Here is a 25,966-nt window from a genome sequence, read left to right on the forward strand (position 1 = left end):
TGTGAAGTTTTATCTGTAGACACTATCTCTGGACCTGTGAGAGGGATCACAGAGATCCTTGCCAATGCAGTGACATAATGATTTGAGACTCTGTACGCTTCGGCTGTTGTTTAGTCACTGAGTTGTGTCCGACTCCTTGCAGCCCCACAGACTGTAGCCCGCCAGGCTCCTCTGTCCATGGGACTTCCCAGGCAAGAACACTGGAGTGGGTAGCCATTTATTAATAAACAAGACCCAGAATCAGTGACCAAGCGAAACAAACCATTTTTTAATTTGTGTGTAAATAACGAGCAACTCAGGGCTTCCCAGGTGGTGCTAGTGGTAGGAGACTTGAGGAATGTGGTTGGATCCCTGGGTCAGGGAGAGCCCCTGGGTCAGGGAGAGCCCCTGGAGGAGGGCACAGCAACCCACCCCAGTATTCTTGCCTGGAGAGTCCCATGGGCAGAGGAGCCTGGTGGGCTATAGTCCACAGGGTTGCAAAGAGCTGGACACGACTGAAGTGGGTTAGTGCAGACACACCAGCAACTCAAAATCTTGAGAGAAGGCCATCTTACACTTGAGGAAGGACTTAGTACACGGAACCCCCTTAGTACCTGATGAGCCCCCTTTGCAAATACATGACAGGGGACGTGGCTATAAAGTCCCGCAGTGCAGTCTGGTCTGGCTGCCCTGGTGTGATGTCCACTCCAGACCTCACGGCAGAGGGGTACCCTTGCGGGACCTGGGGAGGGACAGACTCTGAGATCTGACTGTTAATCGGGCTGGTCTTAATTATAGCCATTCTTCATGCTGCAGAGTGGGAAGGGGAGGTAGCGAAATCGAGGGTTTTATTTTTAACAACTGCACTTTTTGTAAGAAGCGTGGCCCCCATATGTAGCAGCGCGTGGAAGCCACGCCAAGGAGATGGGGCTGAATTATTAAGTGCAAATAATGAGGCCCTTAGTTACTGGACTTGGGAAGAGAAACAGCACAGGGGTGGGGAGAGGACCATCCATTCTGAGTCTCCCATCATTTAGGATGATAATTAGTGAGAGATAATGTGCCTCCGTAGCCAATTTCGCCTCTGATTATTTACTTGAATATGGTAATTGTGTGGTTTTGTTTTGCACTCTCTCCGACAGGCTTCCTAAAGTCCTTGTGATGTTTTCGGGGCTGCGGGACTCATTATGATCTCTGAGAGTAACCATGGAAATATATAATTAGACATTATTCAGGGTAGAACGACCCAGGTAGCGGGAAGTCTCCACGGAACTGTGGATTTAACCGTGCGAGGACATGCCTGAGAGCAGCTGTGGTTTCATTTCCCGCCGACTTAACAGTCCCAGCGTGGAAGGCTGTGAAAGGAGCCCACATCCAGGCCACAGGAGACTTGCTTTCTGGTCCCAGCTCTGCCCCTTTCGGCAAATGGTTTGAACCTCTCTGGAAATTGGGGCGAAGGGTCCCCTGAGTGACTTCAAATTCAACACCAAGTACCTGCATGCGTGCTGTTTTGTACTCCGTTTACTTCTTTCAAGCAGCAGCCCTTGTCGAATTTCTTCTTTCCATTAGAACGGCTGGGTCCATGAAAAATAGGGGGAGGGGCAATTCTGTTTTTATTAAAAGATAAATATTTATTCTGTGCATCATGGATACAGAAGGAGATAAAGAGGCACTTTAAAATGTGCTCTTGGGACTTCCCCAGGGGCTAAGACTCAAGTTCCCAATGCAGGCGGTCCAGGTTCGATCCCCAGTCAGGGAACCATATCCACATGTCCCAACTAAATGATCCCACATGACACAACTGAGACCCAACATGGCCAAATAAAGAAACATCTTTTTGCTGTTCAGTCACTCAGTCATGATGAACTCTTTGTGACCCCATGGACTACAGCACACTAGGCTTTCCTGTCCTTCACTATCTCCTGAAGTTTGCTCAAACTCATGTCCATTGAATCAATGATATCCAACCATCTCATCCTCTATCATCTCCTTCTCCTCCTGCCCTCAATCTTTCCCAGCATCAGGGCCTTTTCCAATGAGTCAGTTCTTCACATCAGGTGGCCAAAGTATTGGAACTTCAGCTTCAGCATCAGTCCTTCCAATGAATATTCAGGACTGATTTCCTCTAGGATTGACTGGTTTGATCTCCTTGCAGTCCAAGGGGTTCTCAAGAGTCTTTTCCAACACCACAGTTCAAAAGCATCAATTCTTCAGCACTTAGCCTTCTTCATGGTACAGCTCTCACATCCATATACGACTACTGGAAAAACCATAGCTTTGACTATACGGACCTTTGTCAGCAAAATGATGCCTTTGCTTTTTAATATGCTATCTAGGTTCATCATGGTTTTTCTTCCAAGGAGCAAGTCTTTTAATTTCGTGGCTGCAGTCACGTCCACAGTGATTTTTGGACGCCAAGAAAATACAGTCTCTCACTGTTTCCATTGTTTTTCCATCTATTTGCCATGAAGTGATGGGACTGGATGCCATGATCTTAGTTTTCTGAATGCTGAATTTTAAGCCAGCTTTTTCATTTTCCTCTTTCACCTTCATCAAGAGGCTCTTTGGTTCCTCTTTGCTTTCATTCATTAGAGTGGTATCATATGCATATCTGAGGTTACTGATATTTCTCCTAGCAATCTTGATTGCAGCTTGTGCTTCACCCAGCCCAGCATTTCTCATGATATACTTTTCATGTAAGTTAAATAACCAGGGTGGCAATACACAGCCTTGACATACTCTATTCCCAATTTGGAACCAGCCTGTTGATCCACACCTGGTTCTAACGGTTGCTTCTTGATCTGCATACAGATTTCTCAGGAGGCAGGTCAGGTATTTCCATCTCTTTAAGAATTTTCCACAGTTTCATGCCAAAAGGAAAAATAAAAATGTTTTCTTGAATGTGGATGAAGTAAGTTCAGACTCAGGTTTTAACAAAACTGCCTAGGTGTCTTTACTTCCCAGAATACTCCAAATACTAAGTGGTGTGGTGGTTCCCAAGATAGGAACACAGTAAGGAAAATGCCCCAGCCAGCTTTCTCTGACCCCACCAGCCCAGCAGTGTGTGCGCCCACGTGTCTGTATCACCTGTCAGAGGGCCTCCTGCCGCAGAGTGTGCGCTGGGGCTATGCAAGTGCCGGCGGGAACAGGAAGCCTGGGAACAGGCACGGTTGACGCTTTGCCAAACCAAAGGCTTACACAATTTGAGAAACTACTTTAAGAAAGGTATAGAAAAGTCCTGTGTGTGTTTTACAAAAATATATGATTATGGGAATACATAAATAAAGACCCACTTTGAAATCAGGCCCAGGCTGCTTGACCACTTCTGTGTTCTCTGGAAAGACATTCCCACAAAAGTGCTCCCAATTTACTCAAGTTCAAGAGCTTCTGGAGGTAAGAACTATGATTTTCTCAGCTCTCTGTAGCCACTGCTCTCTTCAGTAACCACTGTTTGTATCTGAGAAACATGCCAATATATACAAGGCACTCAATTAATGGCTGTTTGATGAAACACTGGAAGGAATGGAAATCCCAGGGACAGAGGAGCTTGGTGGGCTATAGTCCATGGGGTCGTAAAGAGCTGGATATGACTTATCGGCTAAACAACAACAAGGTTGTAAGGATAGATGGATGGAAGAAAGGAACGGAGCGAGGGAGGAAGGGAGGGAGGCGGGATCCTGACTTGGTTTATTCTCTAAGCAGTAGAATCTTTAGAGTTTCTCATCACAGGAAGTTCACTTAACGGCAGCACAGATTTATGAAGAATTTCTCTTTTTAAATTAACCAGAGCACAGCATAAAGGTCAGGAGTAAGTTACATTCTTCAAAACACTCTGATGTGCAACAGAGAATCCAGCTTCTCTTCTTGAATCTGTCAAATCCGCTCTTTTCTGCCTGGACCTTCAGGATCCCATAACCTCCCAAGTTTCTGCCCTGTCATAGGAAGCTGGGGAGACTCCACACTAGGGACTCACATCAGAGCCTGAAACAACACTACCTTGAATGTGAGTTACACCTGTGGGTAATCCAACCCACAGGAGCCTAACAGGGGGAACACGGGACACAGAGTCAGTAGCTGCATACAGTTGAGTCACCTGGGAAGCTCATTAAAGACACATCCTCAAGTCCCACTCCAGACCGATGAAATCATATTACCTGGCAGAGAGGCCCCAACACAAGTGTGCTTTAAAAGCTCCTCATGAGAGCACTGTGCACCCATGTTGGAAAATTGCAGGGCTACAGAAGTGAACGCTGCTTCCAAGTTGCTATTGTGGTTTAGTATCTGACTCTTTGTGACTCCACATAGCCTGCCAGGCGTCTCTGTGCATGGGATTTCCCAGGAAAGGATACCAGAGTGGGTTGCCATTTCCATCTCCAGGGGATCTTCCCAACCCAGGGACAGACCCTGTGTCTCCTGCCTTGGTAGGTGGACTCTTTACCACTGAGCCCCCAGGGAAGCCCTTTCAAGAGCTGCCTTTAATTCCTTAGGTGAGCACAAGTAGGTTCATGACATTGTCTGGACCTCAGTTTTCTCATCTGTGAAATATGTGGGATGAACAACATCATTCCTAATGCCCTATTTAGAAAGAAAATGGTTAAATCTCCATACTTGGTGTATAACAGACACTTCTGTAGCTACCACAAAGGCAAGACTCTGGGGACTGCAAAGACACAGGTGTGGCCTCTGCTCTCAGGCAGTTTAGAAACAGTTCCAAATCCATTAGTTACCTAAGAGTAATAGGCAGAATGGCACTTGTTGGCTTGACGGATGGGTGGATAGATAGATAAAAGAGAGAGAAGAGGAAGGAAGAGGAGAAAGGGAGGAGGAGGAAGATGAAGCAAGGAAGGAAGAGATGTTTTCCTTCTGAAATACCCTGCATATTATTTCGATTCCTTACCTCCCCTTCTAAATTGTAGCACTATCCTGATGTGAATCAGGGGAAAATAAAACACTGTCACGGAGCTTACAGGGAGATGTAAATCAAAATTCTAGTCTTGTGTTGCTTACTTTATGGACCTAGAGCACACAAAAGTCATAACTCTCGGCTCAAGAAACGTGATCATCTGTGGCCCAGTGAAGTGAAGATGCTCAGTCGCATCCGACTCTTTGCAACCCCATGGACTGTAGCCCACCAGGCTCCTCCATCCATGGAATTTTCCAGGCAAGAGTACTGGGGTGGGTTGCCATTTCCTTCTCCAGAGGATTTTCCTGACCCAGGGATTGAGCCCGGGTCTCCCTCATTGCAGACAGATGCTTTACCGTCTGAGCAACCAGGGAAGCCCCTTGCCTATGGCCCATGCCTTCTATTATTTCATAGGATTTAGATAAAATCCTACCTACCTAACAGGTAAAGAGCATCCGTCACCTAACCCATGGGTAAGAACATGACTATTTACTTGACCTACAACTCTCCTCATCCCATTCCCTTGCCTTCCCAAGTCCACTCACCCAGGTCCAGAAATGAAAATGACTTTAAGCTTTGTGTCTTTCAAACTTTCACTTTAGAAAAAAAGTTTCATCATAACACTGATGATTGCCAGGAAGAAGTCTAGAAAGGGTCCATTGGAATTACCAAGGAAGCCACTGTCGGAGCCCTCGGGAGATGCCATGTCAGTGGAGCAGTGAGGGCCAGAGTCTGAACATCCCAGGTCGTACAGGGCGCCTTAGGTGAGGACTAGAAAAGAACGGCTGATAGAGACAGACACACAAAGGAGGGGTAAGTAGAAGAAGCGCGAGCTTATATAAATCATCTGCTTTAGAGATGCAGAGGGACTTCCCTGGTGGTCCAGTGGCTAAGACTCTGTGCTCCCAACACCGGGGGCCTAGGTTCAATCCCTGGTCAAGGAACTGGATTCCACCTCCCGCATGTGACAATGAAGATTGAAGATTCCACGTGCCAGAGGAGCCAAGTAAATAAATAAACATTAGAAATACTAAAGATGCAGAGACTTAAACACACTAAGAGGCTGAGGAGAAGACATCAGTGGAAAGGACATTTGAAAATATAAGAACTGCCTTTCCTTGACAAAATAAAACCCTTCTGAACAGGGAGAACTTACACCCTCTCCCCTTAAGCTGGAAGTGGAGGAATCTTTGCTTGGAGTTCATTGGAAGTATCCTCAAGCGCCCAGCTTATTCAAAGGAGTTATTAAATAATCAAGTATGATTTCTGAGTTTTTCAGATCCAATATTTTTAAGTTTTATTCATATGGTATCACCCATTATTTCATAGAGTCTGAGAATTAGAATCATATGGTGTCTGACCATCTCATTTTACTAAAGAGAAAACTGTCATCCTAGAACTTTATTCCACTTAGTCAAGGTGATAATAAATACTATAGTAAATTAGTGATGGAAATAAACATGATTCCCAGGCTTGTGAATTCCAGTTTAAAAACAGTCCATTCATGGAGTTCACTGGTGGCCCTAACCACCTAACTGGTGGTTAGGATTCCAGGCTTCCACTGCCACGGCCCAGATTCAAATCCTGGTTGGGGAACTGAGATCCCACAAGCCACATGGTGTGGTCAATAAATAAGTAAAAATAAAAATAGTTCATTCACTCACTCAACATATACTGACCACACAAACCTTACACAAAATCCCTGTCCTTGTGGCTAATACAGGATGATTTCCACTAAACCAACCTGTCCTTACGTGTTGATTTCAATGTCTCTTCGAAAAATAAAACAACAAATTCCCTGGACATTTTTAATAATGACTAGAGTCAATTCTTACCTCATTATGGCAGTGAAGTCTTTCAGCCTCCTTCAGCTTAAGCGGTCTTAGCTTCCCAGGTGATGCTGGTGGTAAAGAATCTGCCTGCCAATGCAGGAGACATAAGAAACTCGGGTTTGATCCCTGGGTTGGGAACATCTCCTGAATGAGGAAATGGCAACCCACTCCAATATTCTTGCCTGGAGAATCCCATGGACAGAGAAGCCCGTAGGGCTACAGTCCATGGGTTGCAAAGAGTTAGACGCGACTTGGTGATGAAACCACACATGAAGTAATGTAGGTTTTGTCCTGCCAACAATGGAAAGTTATCAAAGGTTTTCAAGAAGTGACATGATGAATCAGGGTTGGCACCAAATATGTGTAATAATTGGCAGGGACCAGGACTAGGGAAAGAGTTCATGCCCTCCAGATGAGAGTCTCCATTTATCTGGTAAGCTCTATTTCTGAATTTAATAAACCTTGAAAATGTTAACTTTCAATAGACATGTTAAAATGATCAGAGTCCACCAAAAAGGCCAAGAGATCTACAAATTCAGTTTTCACAGTCCTGCCCCAGCTTCAGCGGGATCCTGAGTCCTTGAAAGCACCTGGTATGCATTGAGTTGATCAAAAAACATCAGGGAAAACATATTTCATCTGTGGACATCATTTTTCTTTGGTACAGAGTGACTTTCACTCCTAACCAAAAAAAAGGAAAAAAATGAAAAGCAAAGTCTTCATATCAAAGGCTTATTGATTCTTTTCATTTACAAAAAACTCAGTCATGCCTGTCTATTAAAAATAGAATGGCTAAGGGCCTGAACTTAATGTCATGCCAAGAACCCAACTTTTCGCTGACTTCAAGGAGATTTTTGGGGTTGGAACAAAGCAGAAGAGGCGAAAAGAGGACTCAAAAGTCAAATCCCAGATCCAGGTCTTCAAAACCTTATTTTCTTATTCTCTCCCTACACTCCACAAAGTGTGGAGTTGAAATATCACACAGGAGGTATCAAAGGGCTTCATAAGAGATGCTGTGTTGTGAGTGACAGCAAGACAGTCAACAGATATTTGAGGACCTGTACTGTGCTGCATAACCCATGACTTTCAAACTACCTTTCCAGACTCATTGCCCATCACTCCCCCTACCTACACTATATGCCATCCAAAGTGCAACCTGCAGTCCAAACGCAAACGTGGCATTGACCATAATATCGTCAAACATTTGCCCACTTACCACCTTGTCCTACCACGTCCAGCCTAAGCCATCTGAGATCAGTCTGTGCACACAGAATTATGTATACATGTCAGCTTTACCATCTGAGCCACCAGGGAAGCCCTTCTTCCATAATAATGGAAACTAACTCCACAAAGACACCAGGCCTTATTCACTTTGTACTTCTAATACTCATCAATTTCCTTGAAAAAAAATATAATAGGTGTTTCATAAAGAATGCAAATAAAGAAAGGATGAGGTAGGGACTTCCCTGGTGGTCCAATGGCTAAGACTCTGCGTTTCCAATGCAGGCAGGCTGGGTCTGATGCCTGGCCAGGGAACTAGATCTCACATGCTGCAATGAAGATGGAAGATTCCTCAAGCAGCCACTAACACCCTGTGTGGTCAATAAATACATTAAGAAAAAGAAAAAGAAAGGATGAGTTAAACACAGATTCTGCTATCAATAAAGTCTCAAAGGAGAAGTAGTAACAGAATAATGTATACAAAACTCTTAAGCAAAGTGATAAGTGTGATGAGAGATGCGTAGAGAAAGTCTTTAGAAGCAGGGACTAAAAAGTAGCTACTGAGGGAGAAGAAGAGAGGTGTGGTCATGGTAAGCTTCATGGAGGAAGTGGCATGTGAACCAAACCTTGGAGGATGTCTGGAGACTGAACCAATTAAACCAAGCAGGGCACCTGTAAGAGCTAAAGGCAGCTTAAGCGGAACACCAGGTCCTTCAGCTCAGTTCAGTTCAGTCGCTCAGTCGCGTCCGGCTCTTTGTGACCTCATGAATTGCAGCACGCCAGGCCTCCCTGTCCATCACCAACTCCCGGAGTTCACTCAAACTCCTGTCCATTGAGTCGGTGATGCCATCCAGCCATCTCATCCTCGGTCGTCCCCTTCTCCTCCTGCCCCCAATCCCTCCCAGCATCAGAGTCTTTTCCAATGAGTCAACTCTTTGCATCAGGTGGGCAAAGTACTGGAGTTTCAGCTTTAGCATCAGTCATTCCAAAGAACACCCAGGACTGATCTCCTTCAGAATGGACTGGTTGGATCTCCTTGCAGTCCAAGGGACTCTCAAGAGACTTGTCCAACACCACAGTTCAAAAGCATCAATGCTTCGGCGCTCAGCCTTCTTCACAGTCCAACTCTCACATCCATACATGACCGCTGGAAAAACCAGGTCCTTAGTGAGAGCTAAATAAATGGCAGCTAATGAAATAATAGCAGTCTGTGTGCTCAGTCACTAAGTCATGCCCGAAAATTTGTGACCGCGTGGCCCATAGCCTGCCTGGCTCCTCTGTCTATGGGATTCTCCAGGCAAGAATACTGGAGTGGGTTGCCACTTCCTGCTCCAGGGGATCTTCCCAACCCAGGGATTGAACCTGTGTCTCTTGCACTGGCAGACGGGTTCTTTACCACTGAGGCACCCGGGAAGCCAATAGTAGTCTAGCTAGTCTCAAATGGATCTGTCAGTGGTTAGTGCTCCCATTTCATTTCTTTTATACTTTATCTTGACTGGAGTCTCAGGCGGTATGAGTCTGAAATTGGTATGTCTCAACACTGAAGAAGTCAACATGTTAACTGTTTTTGTACAGTCATGCAGGATACTGGGCTCCTGGTTTGTTCAGCCTTGAGCTTTGCCTTAGTTCCTAGAAGTTGGCTGAACTGGCAAAGCCGTTGCTGTGCTCATAGTCTACTCTTTAGAGCCAAAAGTTAGCTCAGATATTTATTCTCCTGCCAAGGGGCCAGACATTCCTCCTTTCAACCAAATGCTCCTACCTCTAAATGAGGACCCCAAGACTCCCTAGCACTTTCATTTTGATGATCTTGATAATCCCTGCAACAGGGATGCAGGGCTCTTGTGCTTCATATGAGATACACAACAGGGGGTCCACCTACTCCTAAAATGGTTGTGGCCTTTTTTCGACCCACGTATATTTACAAGGGAGCTATATCTTTCTCAGCCATGAATGCAGTTCCAGCAAACATGGACGCAGTTCTCCTGAAGGCTCCCGCTGCTCTCTGCACTCCAGCCTCACGACACCGGCATGGTCTTGCCGACACCCAGACATCCTCAGGCCACTCCTCCCTTTCAAAGCCCTCTGGCTTCCTGTCCTCTGCTGCAGTGGTTTTCAAAATGGGATCTACGGAGTCTCAGAAATCCCTTAGTCAGCCTATGAATCACTTCTTAGGGGGAGAGAAATGGAGGACGGAGCAGAGATAAGGACTCTGAAATGACAGGTTTGCAGTTTAAAACCAGTTCAGTTCAGTTCAGTGGCTCAGTCATGTCCGACTCTTTGTGACCCCATGGACTGCAGCAAGCCAGGCTCCTCTGTCCATCACCAACTCCCAAAGTTAAAACCAGTGGCCCACTGCTAAAAGAGAAAAAAAAAGTTGGTAAAACTCACTGAAGATCACTCAAGCCCTTTGCAACCTTGCTGCTCTTCCCTCACCCCCCTAACCCATGGCCATGCCCGTGTATGCACTTAATGCTTCTACGAACTATCCTATGTCTTAGAAGTACTTGCCCAGGCGCATGTCAGTGACACCTGCTACATACACCCACCCGCACCTAACCCCACCCCTCCCGGGGACACTCATGTTCATGCTCTAACCCCCAGGCCACATGCCTTGTGCTCCATCCATCATTCATCAGCTCTCCCAGCAGAGATCCCCTGCTCCCTCCTCTCGACCTTCCCATTGACATTCACACTCAGACAGGACAGAGCCTCCTCTGAGAATTTGATAGCTATTCTCCACAGTTACAAAGCTGAATAGAGAAGCCCAACAATCTTACAGAAATAATCATTATCAACTGTTTAAAAGAAAACAGTTCTTGTCACAACACGCGGCTCTGTCCCTACCATCAGCTCTGGGTTCTTGTTGATTATGCCATGCCTGGCAAGCATCTCAAAAGGAAATTGTTTGCAAAATTAAATTGTAATTCTTACAAAGACACAGAATTCTGTGAGCTTAATAACAGAGATGCTGGGGAACTACTCAAAAGAATAGGATACCCACTGACAAACGATGATCTATTAATAACCGAGAGACAGTTGTCTAGCAAAAGGATAAAATCTGTAGCTAAAAAACAAGGGTTTACTGTACAGCACAGGTAACTACATTAAATATCTTGTAATAACCTATAATGGAAAGGAATCTGAAAAAGAATATACATCTGTATGTATAACTAAGTCACTTTTGCTGTATACCGGAAGCCAATTCAATATTGTATATCAACTATACATCATTTGAAAATAATAAGAGGAAATCCGCAAACTCAACAGGCAGTTCACAAGAGATTTTTATGAATATTGTAGAGTTAAAAGCAATTGTTAAAATTGGGCTTCCCTGGTAGCTCAGCTGGTAAAGAATCCGCCTGCAATGCGGGAGACCTGGGTTTGATCCTTGGGTTGGGAAGATCCCCTGGAGAAGGGAAAGGCTTCCACTCCAGTATTCTGGCCTGGAGAATTCCATGGACTGTATAGTCTGTGGGGTCGCAAAGAGTCGGACACAACTGAGCAAGTTTCACTTTCACTTTCATTGTTAAAACTGGTGAATCCCTTAGAAAGCTGGACATTTTAAATTCATAAAGATAAGCTAACTATTGTAACAAACAACCTCAAGATTTTCAGGAGCTTTACATGAATGCAAGTATGTTTCTCACTCAAGAGGTGGTCTAAGGTGAGAGGCCTGGGGTGGGGTGGGATGGGAAGGAAGTCCTCCTCCAATCTGATTGTTTCCATACATGTCTCCTAAGACCAGAGGTTGGCAACCTTTTCCTGTAAAAACTATATAGTAAATATTTTCAGCTTGCAGGTCACCTGGTCTCTGTCACAACTATTTAACTCTGCCATTGTAGCATAAAAATGTCCATAGACAACGCATGGAAATGAATGGATTTGGCTGTATTCCAGCAAAATGAAATTTACAAAAATAAGCAGCGCGGGACTTCCGTGGTCATCCAGGGCTAAGATTCCACATTCCCAATGCAGGGGGCCTGGATTTGATTCGTGGTTGGGAAACTAGATCTCACGTGCCACAACTAAGACCCAGTTCAGCCAAATAAATAAACAAATAAGTAAATGAACGTGTTTTTTAAAAGCAGTGAGTCAGTTATGGACAACTGGCCATGGTTTCCCGACTTCAGTTGTAGATCTTCTCTTTATTCAAAAGGCAGAAAGGAAAGACAGGACACATCTCATAAGGTCACTAGCACTTATACAGTCCATGCTAGAACATTAGCTCTAGATTTTTCCTGTTTTCATCACTGATCTAAAATACACAGAGGAATCCATGCAGGTAATCAATCAATATCTATTCAATGAAATCACTGAATATATTTATTACCATAAGATTTTGAAAAGCAAAATGAAGATTTGATCATTTTTCTCATTCTAAAAATTAAAAAGAGTAGCTAATGTTTATTGGCTATTTAACATATACCAGGTACTGTTCTAAATCAATTATGTATAATATGCCATTAAGTTTCACACAACCCTGAGAAGGAAGTTTCATTATTTTAAATTTTTAATTTTTTTTTCAGATGAGAGAACTAAGTCACAGGAAGGGTGGTCATAACTTCAATTATAATATAACTGAATCGTTATAAGTAAAATGTACTTACTTTAAAAATTTTGAATTTTATGTTGCTAAATTAAAATATCATTGAAAGCCTTTTTCTACCCAGCTTACATTTTCTTCTAAAAGTAAATTCTCCTTGGGTGTCTTTTTCTTGGTGCCAATTATTCTCCCTTACTGAATGCCTTCTATGATGGTTTATAAGTGTGTCTGTTATCAATTGCCTGCCTCTTGAGTGCAAATTAATTCTTCAGTACGAATTCTGAAAAAAAAAAGAGGGGGGCCGGAGCCGAGCTCTTTAAGTATTTTTTTCCCATTGTGAACTTGCCAACAGAGGGCGCTGAAGAGGCCTTGCAGGAGGAAGGAACTCCTAAGCCAGCTCCAGCTGCAAGGTGGCTTCCAGGTGCCTCCCAGGTTTGTTCAAGGATGACTTAAAAGAAAAATGGAATGTAAAATACCTGACATACAGTTCATGCACAAGCAACCTCGTATCCCTCTCTTAATAAGTAATTATACCTGATTTCAATACTGTGGAGGATTAGCAACAGAATGTAGGGATGAAAAGGGCATAGAAAGATTTTTTTTTTTCTCTCCCCTCTGTTATTTTAGAAGGAAAAATACCACTGTCCCACAAAACAAATATTTATCTCCTTTACTAAGATCATAAATTTACAGGTCAATGAACAAACATTCCCTATGTAGTCCTTTTGTCTCCAGAGAAAAATAGAATCAGAATCACGTATTCGAAACATTTTGTCCTGTAACCTTACTTTGCCAGACTTCCATTCATCTGGGAAAGAAGATTTGGAGGTTGAATGTTTCTGTCTCATTTTTATCAGGAGACTGCTTTTATGAAATAAGAAAAACTAACGAGGTATTCAAAATGTGTGGCAATTATTTATCAAGCTTGCAAAGCAAATCATTTCTGATCATCAAAGTAACATGAAAAGTTAAGAGGTATAATTCACACACTACAATGAGAAAATGTAGCTCTAAGAGTTTAAGAAATTTACCCTATAGCACAAAGATTAACGGTGACACATCCAGGATTTGAACCCCAGATGCAATTGGCCCAGAACAGACATTTTGCTCTGACACTGTCATACTTCTCTCACAAACTGTCAGTGACAATAACACTTGATGAAACTGGATTATAAACCCGGGTCTGCCTGAGTCCATAGAAAACACCTTCTCCATTATAAGGGGCAGAGGATGGGAGGTGGGGTGGGCAGGAAGTCAGAACCAAGCACAGATATTCATCATGCACTAAGTCAAGAAGTTTGGTCACAAGTGACAGGATTCTAAGACCAATGAGCTCAGCAAGTTGCAATGAAGAGAATTTATTGACTCATGGCACTGGCAAGTCCTGGGACAAAGCTGCCTTCAGGCACAGCCCTGGATAAGGGCTCAGGAATGACCGTAGCTCTCTCTCTTTCTGTCCACTCATGTCCATTTCTGGTCGCCTTTGGTGACTGGCTTTATTTTCTAATTATAGTCAAGTTTTCTCCATGCAGTAGTCAAAACAGCCACCACCAGCCCCACGCCTACATGTTTACTCCTCTTGATTCAGAAGAGAATACTTCTCATCTATTGCCAATATGGAAACTTCCAGGAAGGTCCTCAACTGTTGAAAATCACTAGATTATTCTAATCACTTGGGAGTGGAGGGAGGAGGGGGTACCTAAACCATGAAATGTTGACCAGAAATTCTCACTACATCCCTAATACCCCCTGCATCTGAGCCAGAATTACACCATAATTCTAATGTCCCCCAAATTGAATATTCTAAGTGATAAAACGTGAAACATTTTAATAGAACCAACAGATAAAATCAGCTAAATGACAATCACATTGCTTTGTTGTAGAAGTGACATCGTAAATGTTTCATCCAATGAGAAACCAAACAAAATATGAAGTATAATGTGTCTCACTGAGAGTTCCACCATCTCTGTATCGGGTTGAGCCTTGCCAATTGTGACTCCTTGGCTTGTGCAAGCCTCAGTATTATAAAGTGTGTGCAATATTGTGTGATGCTATTTTTGCCCTACTGTGATAATTTTGATCTTTTTTTTTTTTTTACTGCCTCTGATGGATCATGACATATTCCACTGTGAATAAGCAAACACAAAGTCCCTCTCTAGAGTCCCTCTTGGAAAAGACTCTTGAGAGTCCCTTGGACTGCAAGATCAAAGCAGTCAATTCTAAAGGAAATCAGTCCTGGATATTCATTGGAAGGACTGATGCTGAAGCTGAAACTCCAATACTTCAGCCACCTGATGGAAAGAACTGACTCACTGGAAAAACCCTGATACTAAGAAAGATTGAAGACAGGAGGAGAAGGGGACAACAGAGGATGAGATGGTTCGATGGTATCACCGACTCGATGGACGTGAGTGTGAGCAAGCTCCAGGAGTTGGTGATGGACAGGGAAGCCTGGCGTGCTTCAGTCCATGCGGTCGCAAAGAGTCAGACACAACTGAGTGACTGAACTGAACTGACTGAAGCAAACACGTGTGGACCATCAGTTCGTTTCAGTTCAGTCACTCAGTAATGGATATGGACCATAACAGACATATCAAGTTTAAATGGCCAAATTGCTATATTTAAGAATTACCTGAGCACAAGGACTTTCCAGGTGTCACAGCGGTAAAGAGTCTGCCTGCCAATGCAGGAGACACAGGGAATGGGAGTTTGATCGCTGAGTTGGGAAGATCCCCTGGAGTAGGAAATGGCAACCCATTCCAGTATTCTCGCCTGGAAAAGTAAGCTATAGTCCATGAGGTCACAAAGAGTTGGATACGATTGAGCAACTAACACACAGTGCATTTGGCTAATTCATCCAGGGGAGTGGTTAACGACACATGCCCACTGAGGACTGGTGTTCCTTTCCTCTGCACTTCTAATCCTCTGATTCTGTTACTATTAGATAATGCAGTAGAGCACGGGGCTCAAGCTTCTCTGGGGGCTCTGACAGTAAAGAATCCTCCTGCAATGAGGGAGTCCTGGGTTCAGTCCCTGGGTTGGGAAGATCCCCTGGAGGAGGGCATGGCAACCCACTCCAATATTCTTGCCTGGAGAATCCCCATGGACAGAAGAGCCTGGCAGCTACAGTCCACGGAGCCGCAGAGAGTCAGACTCGCCTGAGCACTCACACACACTCAGAGGACTTTGTTCCCATCCTGGGAAGCCAGTATGCCTTCAATGCTGGATGATTCTCACCTCACACGAACTGCCATCTAAAAGGATATCCCAAGCTTGGAAACATGTTCATTACATTAAACCAACACTTCTGAAAGCATGTTCAGATTCTGTGGGGGCACACGCCCTCAAGATGATAAATCAAAACAGGTTCAATGACTAAAAAGCATACCATAACCTTCTCTGAGATAATGCTAATGTGAAGTAGTAGATAAAAACTCTCTGAGAACTGTATTTAAGAGGAACTATTTAGCTTTTCTGAAATCATGTGTCTTCATTTGGATGTCCCCATAGGCAAAGTCGGAGACATAGATTTGCACAAAGAGTTAGAAAGGTGACCACGGGAATCAGGGTGGATAGAAAAGTAAGATTCGGATGGAGGCAAAGGTGATAAATGTTACTCTGTGGAAGTGGTTCCCACTATGGTTACCTGGGGATTGGTCTCCGGAGGGACCTATGAGGGATGGAGGGAAACGCCCTCCGAGTTTTCCATCCAAATTCAGGAAGCCAGCATTTAACCAGCACCTCTGATCCTCTATTGTTGGCGGTTGACGCCCTAAGCACTAACCCTCTTACATACCTGGTGACCTTCACACAGGACAAGGGACCTGGTGCAGCGTAGGGCAAACCGCGGCACCAAACCACAGAGAAGCACAATGCGTGACCGTAGAGGCTGAGGGTCGGACCCCAGCAGGCACAGAACTGTGTACCAAGGATGTGTTGAAACCAAAGGTGGAAAAGAGAACAAAACACAGATGTTTTTTTAAAATCTGCTTACATATTTTATTTCCCCAAATTTTTTGAGAGTGGAATCCTTGCTGTATGAAGCATCTTTTAACATCACACACAATTTGGAAAATGTTCAGATCTACCATTATGTAGAAAAGGACCAATAAGGGTAGACTTCCAGAAGAGCAGAGAAAGGACCTCTGAAGATGTCCTCTTCCACAAAGCCAACAAGACCACTGGCAAAAAAAAAAAAAAAAAGTCAAATCATATGTTTCAAAATTCTTGAAATTAACAAATTTCTTATAATAATCCAAGGAGCATTTACTCAAGGAAAAAAAACAGCTGAATCTTGGGAAGAATCTGGAGTTTTGTGAGATTTTAACTTGCTCTATTTCTGTCCTTTCTTCTCAGCTCCATAAGGACCTTGAAAACCAGCTGAGTTGCAGTCTTGACAGCTGGGCAGACGAGCAGCCTCGCAGACACTGACGGGTCTGGGGCTCTTTGGCAGTCCCGCTCCCATCACATTGCACTGTTTCTCTTGTCCAGCAACTCCTTGGAAAAGCCCCATTATTTGACCTGAATCAGAGCTCATATATTGAGAAAAGTTCTATCCCCAGGGTATTTGTCAAAAACAATCAGTGGTCAAGAGGATGAGAAAACAAGCCAGACTCAGAGAAAATATTTGCCAAAAGCATATCTGAAAAAGGACTGTTATTCAAAACATATGAAGAATACTTAAAACCCAACAATAAAAAATGAGTAACTGAATTAAAAATGGACAAAATATTTGCGCTATCAAATATCAAAGAAGATGTACAGGTGGAACATGGAACTCTGCTCAATGTTACGTGGCAGCCTGGGTGGGAGGGGAGTCTGGGGGAGAATGGATACATGTGTATATATGGCCGAGTCCCTGTGCTGCCCACCTGAAACTATCACACTGTTCATCGGCTCTACTCCAACAAGAAATAAAAAGTTTAAAATAAAACAAAATAGATAGCTTTTAACAAAAATTACTTCACCTCCAAAGAAAAGTGTCTCATACCCAGGAAAGAAAACAATCAATAGAAACTGTCCACCAGGCAGCATGGATACGCTTGCTAGATCTTCCCATCAGCTGTTTAAATCAGTTATTACAGTGTATTCAACGTGCAGTGACAAGAAGCAGCGCTGTGATTACTGGTGGACGGGGAGGTGACGAAGAAGGACTCCAAGGGGCAGGAAGATGCTTTGGAGGTGGCAGACTCATGGACATATATGCACAATAGATTTTATGCGTGCCAGGTCACTTCAGTCGTGTCCGACTCTATGCGACCCCATGGACTGTAGCCCACCAGGCTCCTCTGTCCATGACATTCTCCAGGCAAGAATACTGGAGTGGTTGCCATGCCCTCTTCCAGGGGATCTTCCTGACCCAGGGATCGAACCCAGGTCTTTTATGTCTCCTACACTGAGAGTTCCAGAAAAACATCTATTTCTTCTTTACTGACTATGCCAAACCATAGTGTGGGTCACAACAAACTGCGGAAAATTCTTCAAGAGATGGGAATACCAGACCACCAGACCTGCCTCCTGAGAAAACTGTATTCAGGTCAGGAAACAACAGTTAGAACTGGACATAGAGCAACTGACTGGTTCCAAACTGGGAAAGGAATAAGTCAAGGCTTTATGTTGTCACCCTGCTTATTTAACTTATATGCAGAGCATATTATGAGAAACGCCGGGCTGGATGAAGCACAAGCTGCAATCAAGACTGCCAGGAGAAATATCAATAACCTCAGATATGCAGATGACACCACCCTTATGGAAGAAAGCAAAGAAGAACTAAAGAGCCTCTTGATGAAAGTGAAAGAGGAGAGTGAAAAAGTTGGCTTACAACTCAACATTCAGAAAACTAAGATCATGGCATCTGGTTCCATCACTTCATGGCAAATAGGTGGGAAAACAGTGGAAACAGTGACAGGCTTTATTTTGGGGGGGGGTCTCTAAAATCACTGCAGATGGTAATTGTAGCCATGAAATTAAAAGACACTTGTTCCTTGGAAGAAAAGTTATGACCAACCTAGACAGCATACTAAAAAGCAGAGACATTACTTTGCCAACAAAGGTCCATCTAGTCAAAGCTATGGTTTTTCCAGTAGTCGTGTATGGATGTGAGAATTGGACTATAAAGAAAGCTGAGCACCAAAAAATTGATGCTTTTGAACTGTGGTGTTGAAGAAGACTCTTGAAAGTCCCTTGGACTGCAAGGAGATCCAACCAGTCAATCCTAAACAAAATCAGTCCTGAATATTCATGGGAAGGACTGATGCTGAAGCTGAAACTCTAATAATCTGGCCACTTGATGCGAAGAGCTGACTCATTTGAAAAGACCCTGATGCTGGGAAAGATTGAAGGCAGGAGGAGAAGGGGATGACAGAGGATGAGATGGTTCGATGGCATCACTGACTCAATGGACATGAGTTTAAGTTAGCTCTGGGAGGTGGTGATGGACAGGGAAGCCTGGCATGCTGCAGTCCATGGGGTCGCAAAGAGTCAGACGTGACTGAGTGACTGGACTGAACTGAACTGAACTGATATGGGGGCTGGTTTGGGTGGATACTACAGGATTTTTTTAAAATTATGAAAGTATGATAACACATTTACAGAAGTCCTGGAAAATACTGAATAAGGTTACATATAGTTCCACTATATGTTACAATTATTTTTAAGTATTAATAGATAAATTAGGATTTCTAGCTGGAGTTTCAATATTAAAGTCTTCTATATTAATAGAATGAATCTACAGAGAAGTAGAAGGATATAGGAGATCTGAAAGGCACTATGAATCAAAGCAACAAAACTAAGATAAATTCAGTTGTTCACACAACAGTAGGATACAAAGTCTATTCAAGTTCCCAGAGACTTATAAACCAGGAGACACTGAAACACATTCAGGGACATAAAACAAGGTGCAAAAATGTTATAGTCTAAAGGACTAAGTCAAGATTCCAAGCCCCCAAAATGGATGAATCCAGGTAAGGCAGTCCCCTGCAGAGCCCTGAGACACTGCCCTGTTTTTCACTTTGTTGCCCTGCACACGTGAACATTCACTGGAAGGACTGATGCTAAAGGTGAAGCTCCAATACTTTGGCCTGTGACGCGAAGAACCGACTCTTTGGAAAAGACCCTGAGGCTGGGAAAGATTGAAGGCAGGAGGTGAAGGGGACAACAGAGTTGCTTGGCATCACCATGATTGGATGGCATCACCGACTCGATGGACATGAGTTTGAGCAAACTCTGGGATACGGATAAGGACAGGGAAGCCTGGTGTGCTGCAGTCCATGGGGTCCCGAAGAGTCAGACAAGACTTGGGGACTGAGCAACATAGCTGGTAGCCGGACTGTTCAGATGAGTCTGAGGTTCTGATACACGGCTCCCTCCTCCTGCCAATGGAGAGCCAGCTGCTCTTGCAGCTCCAGGAGCTCCTGGGATGCAGGGCCACGCCGCCTCCTGCCCACCCCACTGCCCTCCCCCCAATTCCCTGCAGCCAAGAATCCACTCTGCTGCCGCAGAAACTCAGAACTAAACATACACCACGGCCTGGCTCTGGACTGTGAAACCTTCCCCCAGGAGCTTCTATTACTTTCCTTGCTTTCTCTTGAAAAATAGCATTTGCCATTTTTCAGTTCTGCAGAGGCAGAAACGAGAAGACACTGGCAGAAGCTGTCACCTGGAGGATCTGAATAAGATGTAAGGTTTTGTTTCCCCGAGAGTGGCTAGATTCAGCACCTGTGTTCTCTGCTCCTGCGGTGAGCCAGGCTCCGGGAGGGCCAGAGAGGTGAGCAGGGAGCCTTCCAACCCCCAGGGAATGTGTAAAGTCATCTCTGGAAAAATGCGTTGTTAAAAATGAAGGACAGAGGCTATGAAGTATGTATACTGATGGCTCATTCACTGTTGTACAGCAGAAACTAACACAACATTGTAAAGCAATTATATTCCAATTAAAAAAACAATGAGGGCAAAAGCAGTGCTTTGATGACCCAGAACAAGTCTGGAGTATTCGGGCCTTGCAGTCAAAAGCAGCCACTTCCTGAAACGCTGCAAGAATGACAGGGAATCTTTTCTCTCTCAGTTTTTAGTTGGAGTATGGTTCCTTTACAATGCTGTGTTGGTTTCTGCTGTACAACAACGTGCGTCAGCCATAAGAATACATATATCCCCTCCCTCCTGAGCCTGCCTCCCACCCCACATCCCACCCACTAGGTCAGCAGAGAGCCCTGGGCAGAGTTCCCTGTGCTCCACGACTCCTTCCCACCAGCTGTCTATTTTACACATGATGGTGTATACATGTCAACGCTACTCTCTCAATTCATCCCACCCACTCCTCCCCATTTTGTCCACAAGTCCGTGCTTATGTCTACATCTCGATTCCTGCCCTGCAAATAGATTCATCAGTACCACCTTTCTAGATTCCATATACATGCATTAACGTATGATACTTCTGACTTCAGTCTGTAACGGGCTCTAGGTTCATCCACTTCAGTTCAATGTATTCAGTGAAAACCTATGAAGACAAGGAGGTGAGAGGAGAGGACAGCAACAAGGACTAAACTTTAGACAATGGAAAGTCTTTTTACTACCATACCCAGAGGGGCACCAGCAGGAAACACGCTGTGCTAACTGGGCATCCAAATTCTAGCCCCTTCTTTGCTTGATAAAGAAGCCAGCTTCAAAAAAAAAAGAAGAAGAAGAAGAAGCCAGCTTCGTTTGGAGCAGCAAAACACAAGCCAAGGAGTAATACTGGAGTGGGTTGCCCTTTCCTCCTCCAGGGGATCTTCTCAACCCAGGGATCGAACCCACGTCTCTTGCACCCTCTACATTGGCAGGCAAATTCTTACCCTGAACCACCCAGAAAGCCCTAAACACATGATATGTGATTCCAATATTGTTTTCAAAATTTTGCGTTTTCTAACATATATACACATGCATAAATTTATACAAAGGTATGTATGTAATTATAGAAAGAAAATCTCAGAAAGTTCTATAGAGTTAAACACCCAACTGTTAACAATGGATATCTTTCAGCAGTTGTTCTTACAAGAAAAATTTTAGGCCATTATTTGTGTTTTCAAATATATCCTAAATTTCACTTTTATACTACTATAATCATAATGAATCTTGTTATATAATCAAAAATAATATCTAAAAGTGGAAACAAACAATACATTTAAAACACTTACTGCAGTGTTTAGGTTATAATGGGTATTCCTTGAAGGTCTGATCCTCTTATAGACATTTGAAGCAAGAACAGAAAACGAAATTAAGTGATTCATCTTCAGATCAAAGTTATGAACTTAATCCTATTCTCTCCATTCTCTGATTAACGTAACTGGAAGCTACTAAAGAAAATACGTATTTTATTGATCTTTGAATCTCATGTAGCCCAGTATCTGGCCCATAGTCAGTACTGCATAATCACAGCTAAGAAAATAAATAATAAAGAAATATCCTCATATAGAAAGTAGTCTTCAGAGGAATCTGGAAAGCAAGGAAGGAAGGGCACCACTGTGCCCAGTGCTATTTCAAGGTGCTTCATTCACATGTCTCATTTATCTCACATTTGCTGGCATTACGTCCCTCTTACAGATGAGGAAATGGGGATCCAAGGTTAAGCTGCTTGCAGAAGTTCATACAGACAGCCAGGGGTGGAGAAGAATGGGCAGCAGCTCGGCCTGACTTTCACATCTGTTCTTTCCTCCACCCCCGAAACCTGGCCTGCAAATGCATGCAACTGCTGCTGCTGCTGCTGCTGCTGCTGTTTAGCCACTAAGTCGTGTCTCTTTTGTGACCCCATGGACTGTAGCCCACCAGGCTCCTCTATCCTTGGGATTTCCCAGGCAAGAATACTGGAGTGAGTAGTCATTTCCTCCTCTAGGGAACGTTCCTGGCCCAGAGATCGAATCCACATCTCCTGCATTAGCAGGCGGATATTTTACTACTGAGCCACCAGGTAAGCCAACGCATGCACTCGCGGGGGTTAAAAGCCAGCCTGATCATTCAGTCGCTACTGTGGTCAAAATATCAAGCAGTACAGATATGGGTCCTGATGGTTCAGATGCTCCCAGATCAGGACGGAGCTTGCAGAGACACAACCCCCCTCCAGGAAATGGGGTGGAGAGGCAGCTCTGCTCTGCTGAAGAAATTCAGTGAATTTCCATCTAATCCCTTAAATTATCCTTTTCTCCTCTCAGAAAACTTGGCAATCAAAGAGACAATGCCAAAAGAAGCGATGGGCTTGGGAAGGTCAGTGGTGCTAAAAAGCCCAGAACCTTCCTCCATTAATGCCCTAATTGTTTTTATCACCTAGTTTTCACTCAAACATCAAACTTAATCTCTGCCTTTCTCCTCTCCCAGGTCACAGATGTTTAATATTCCTAGCCAAGGCATAATGAAGCTTTTTATGTCACTGTAATATTTAGTCTCTTTAAAACATGATTAGCTCCATCCATTGTGCAATGCAGGGATGACCAGAAATTCTGGAGATGGGATTCTATTAGGCGGATATTATTATCAAGTCAAGCTGAAAGGGAAATTAAGCCAGGTGGCAAAGATCAGCGGTGATAAACTGCCCTGCCAGCTTGAGGTTGACTGTCTGTGAAATTTGGGGGAAAAAAAAAAAAAAGTAGAGGATTTGGGTATTAAGAACTTTGGAAAGTTGTGATTTTACAATTTTTTGAAAGTCTGCTTCCAAAATGAATAAATACATATATATTCTTTAATGTTCTAGTGTAGTAAGACTTTTTAAAGAGTAACTTCTCTCTGTGTTCTTCTGAACTGTAGTGTCCATTTTGAGTGGTTCATTTGGTAAAAATAAGTTCACAAATCAATGGATAGGCAATTGCTCATATAACATCAGTGAAAAATGTAAAGTGCATTCTTGCTTTTGTGCAAAAAAGCATGAGGCTGCACCTACCATTTCTTTTTCTTATTTCTCAAAATAACATGTAGCCCATGCCCATGATAAAACACAGAATATCTTTAAAGCATAACAACAGACCATGCAAGGAAGAACTGATAAAACTGAGCTGAACACACTCCAGGGTTCTTTGTGGCAATTACTCCAATTCTAAACATTTCATCTCAGACTTGTCACTTCAGTCTTTACCTAGGAATTCACTTCTTTATTTTTGTTTCCCAGTTGTCCATTCCATCAATGACTTTAAGCTTGAAATAACCCCATGAAGAAGAATTAGGACTATCTCTGATGTTTCTTGTGAATTACAAGTCAAGGGAAATGCTACAGAAAGGGGGGGAGGGGGCATACAGGGTCCATGAAGGGTTTTTATAATTATCAAGGTAAAAACACTGGCTTCTGATTTTTGTCAACTTGCTAAAATAATAATTAAAATTCTAATAATTATATGAGTGTTGCTCAGCATCTATGATGATTATTTTAAGTTGTTTTCCTTAGATACGTCAATAAGATGAATTAAACATATTGCCTTATAGCACACCACTCTTGATTACTGGAATAAATGCCATATAGTCGTGCTGTGATTTTTTTCAATGTTCTGCTGAATGGCTGGTTAAAATTTTATTTAGGATTTTTCTATGATCATGCATAGGACTTCCCAGGTGGTGCAGTGGTAGTGAAGAATCTGCCTGCCAATGCAGGAGACTCAGGTCCAATCCCTAGAGGAGGAAGCTCCCCTGGAGGAGGAAATGACAACACACTCCAATATTCTTGCCTAGGAAAATCCCATGGACAGAGGAGCCTGGCGGGCTACAGTCCATGGGGTCACAATGAGTCAGACATGACCAGGCAACTAAGCATGCACACATTATGATATATGGCATAATTCATTGCTGGAGGATGTAGGCACAGCTTGTGTGATACCATCAGGAAGGGATTTTCGGACCCTTGCTCCTGGTTCCCTCTGAATTTTCCCTGAGTATCTTTTTCCTTTGCCGATTTTGCCTTGTGTCATTTTGCTGTGATCAATAACCTCAAGTGCTTTTGAGGTCTGGCTAAAGAGAGGTTAGTTGGGGATGTACTTAGTGGGGATTTGTTGAGATATATTTATTTGATTTGTTGTTGCTGCCATTTATAGTTGAGTTATTGCTAACCATCCTGGTAGAGGAATAGCTCTCAGAAGTCTTCACTGTGCCAATTACCCCATACAGCTGAAGATGCAGTGTGTGACCCGGAAGGAATCCACACTCTAGTCCCTGGAACTGGATCTATGTGGCTGGTGGGAAAGAAACAAGGTTTGAAAAGTACACAGCCAGAGGCCAGAAGGTTCCAAGGGCTGAAGATATTTCCAGTCTTCAACTGTGTGCAATTATAAGTTTGTTTCTCCTTCTCAAGTCAAAACAGAAGTTCTCTCCATCAGCAATATGCCCAAAATCACGGTAGTTATAAATGTACTCTACCCCTTTCTCTTTTGTGATGGGAATTGTACAAAATAGAATTTATCAAAATTCTTGTGTGTGTAGAGTAGAAATCAGTATCAGAACCAGAAACAGAATAACAACCAGAACAAACTTGTCTGTGTGAGAAGTTGTGTGTTTTATGCATCCTAACATATTGGATTGTGTCTACCACATCCAATACATCTCGTCCTGAGGCAGTCTGCTGGTTCTAGATGAAAGAGAAGACAAAACTGTCCGTGACACAGGAGAACAGCCTGAGGAAACAAGTGACGATTCCCTACACATTCATCAGTAAGTCTGTTACTGGATGTTGGAGAAAGAATAATTGGATTACACTATTAAGGAGCTCAATACAAAGTAAGAGGCAATTTTTAAAAGCATTTGAATTGCTCTAGTGTATGCTTTAATTTCAGATTAATTTTATACATTTTAAGAAGCACTGATCAAAGTAAAATGAAACTGTGATGAAAAATATCTTGGTAGAAGTAAAAAAAAAAACCTAAACAAGCCAAGACTGGCAGAATCTTTATGACAAAAACTCTATCATTATATCACAACAGAAATTAAAAATTCTGATGGACAGAGTCAGAAAGATGAAGAAAAGAATCCTAGTAACCAAAGGATAAAAATAAAACGACAACTGAAAAAATAACAAAAATGTGAAAATCAGGACACTTCCAAAGAGAAAATCAGAAGAGAGAAGAAAATGAAAGTGAAATAAGACACAAGTTGCACAAGAGACAAAACTGCCATGAAGGTCACACGATGTCCTATAAGTGTGTCCTTGGTCTTGCTGCTCATACATCATGGTCCATTAAGAGAGGGAGTCAGTGTTGTGCTTTTTTTGTTTGATTTTTCACTTTTATATTTCACATATGAGTGGGAAAAAAAAAAGTGAACAAATCAAACCAAAGATAAACCCCTAGATACAAAGAACACAGTGGTTACCAGAAGGGGAGGGGTTGGGGGAAGGCCATGTGGGTAAAGGGCAGGTCAACCAAATGGTGAGAGGTTGAAACTAAGTTTTTGGTGGTGAAAACATGCCAGGGTATACAAGAGTAGAAATATAATGCTGTACAGATGAAATTTATATAATGTAATAAATCAATGCAACTGCAATTATAATTA

This window comes from Capricornis sumatraensis, chromosome 11 (genome assembly GCF_032405125.1).
Source record: "Capricornis sumatraensis isolate serow.1 chromosome 11, serow.2, whole genome shotgun sequence".
Taxonomy (NCBI): domain Eukaryota; kingdom Metazoa; phylum Chordata; class Mammalia; order Artiodactyla; family Bovidae; genus Capricornis; species Capricornis sumatraensis.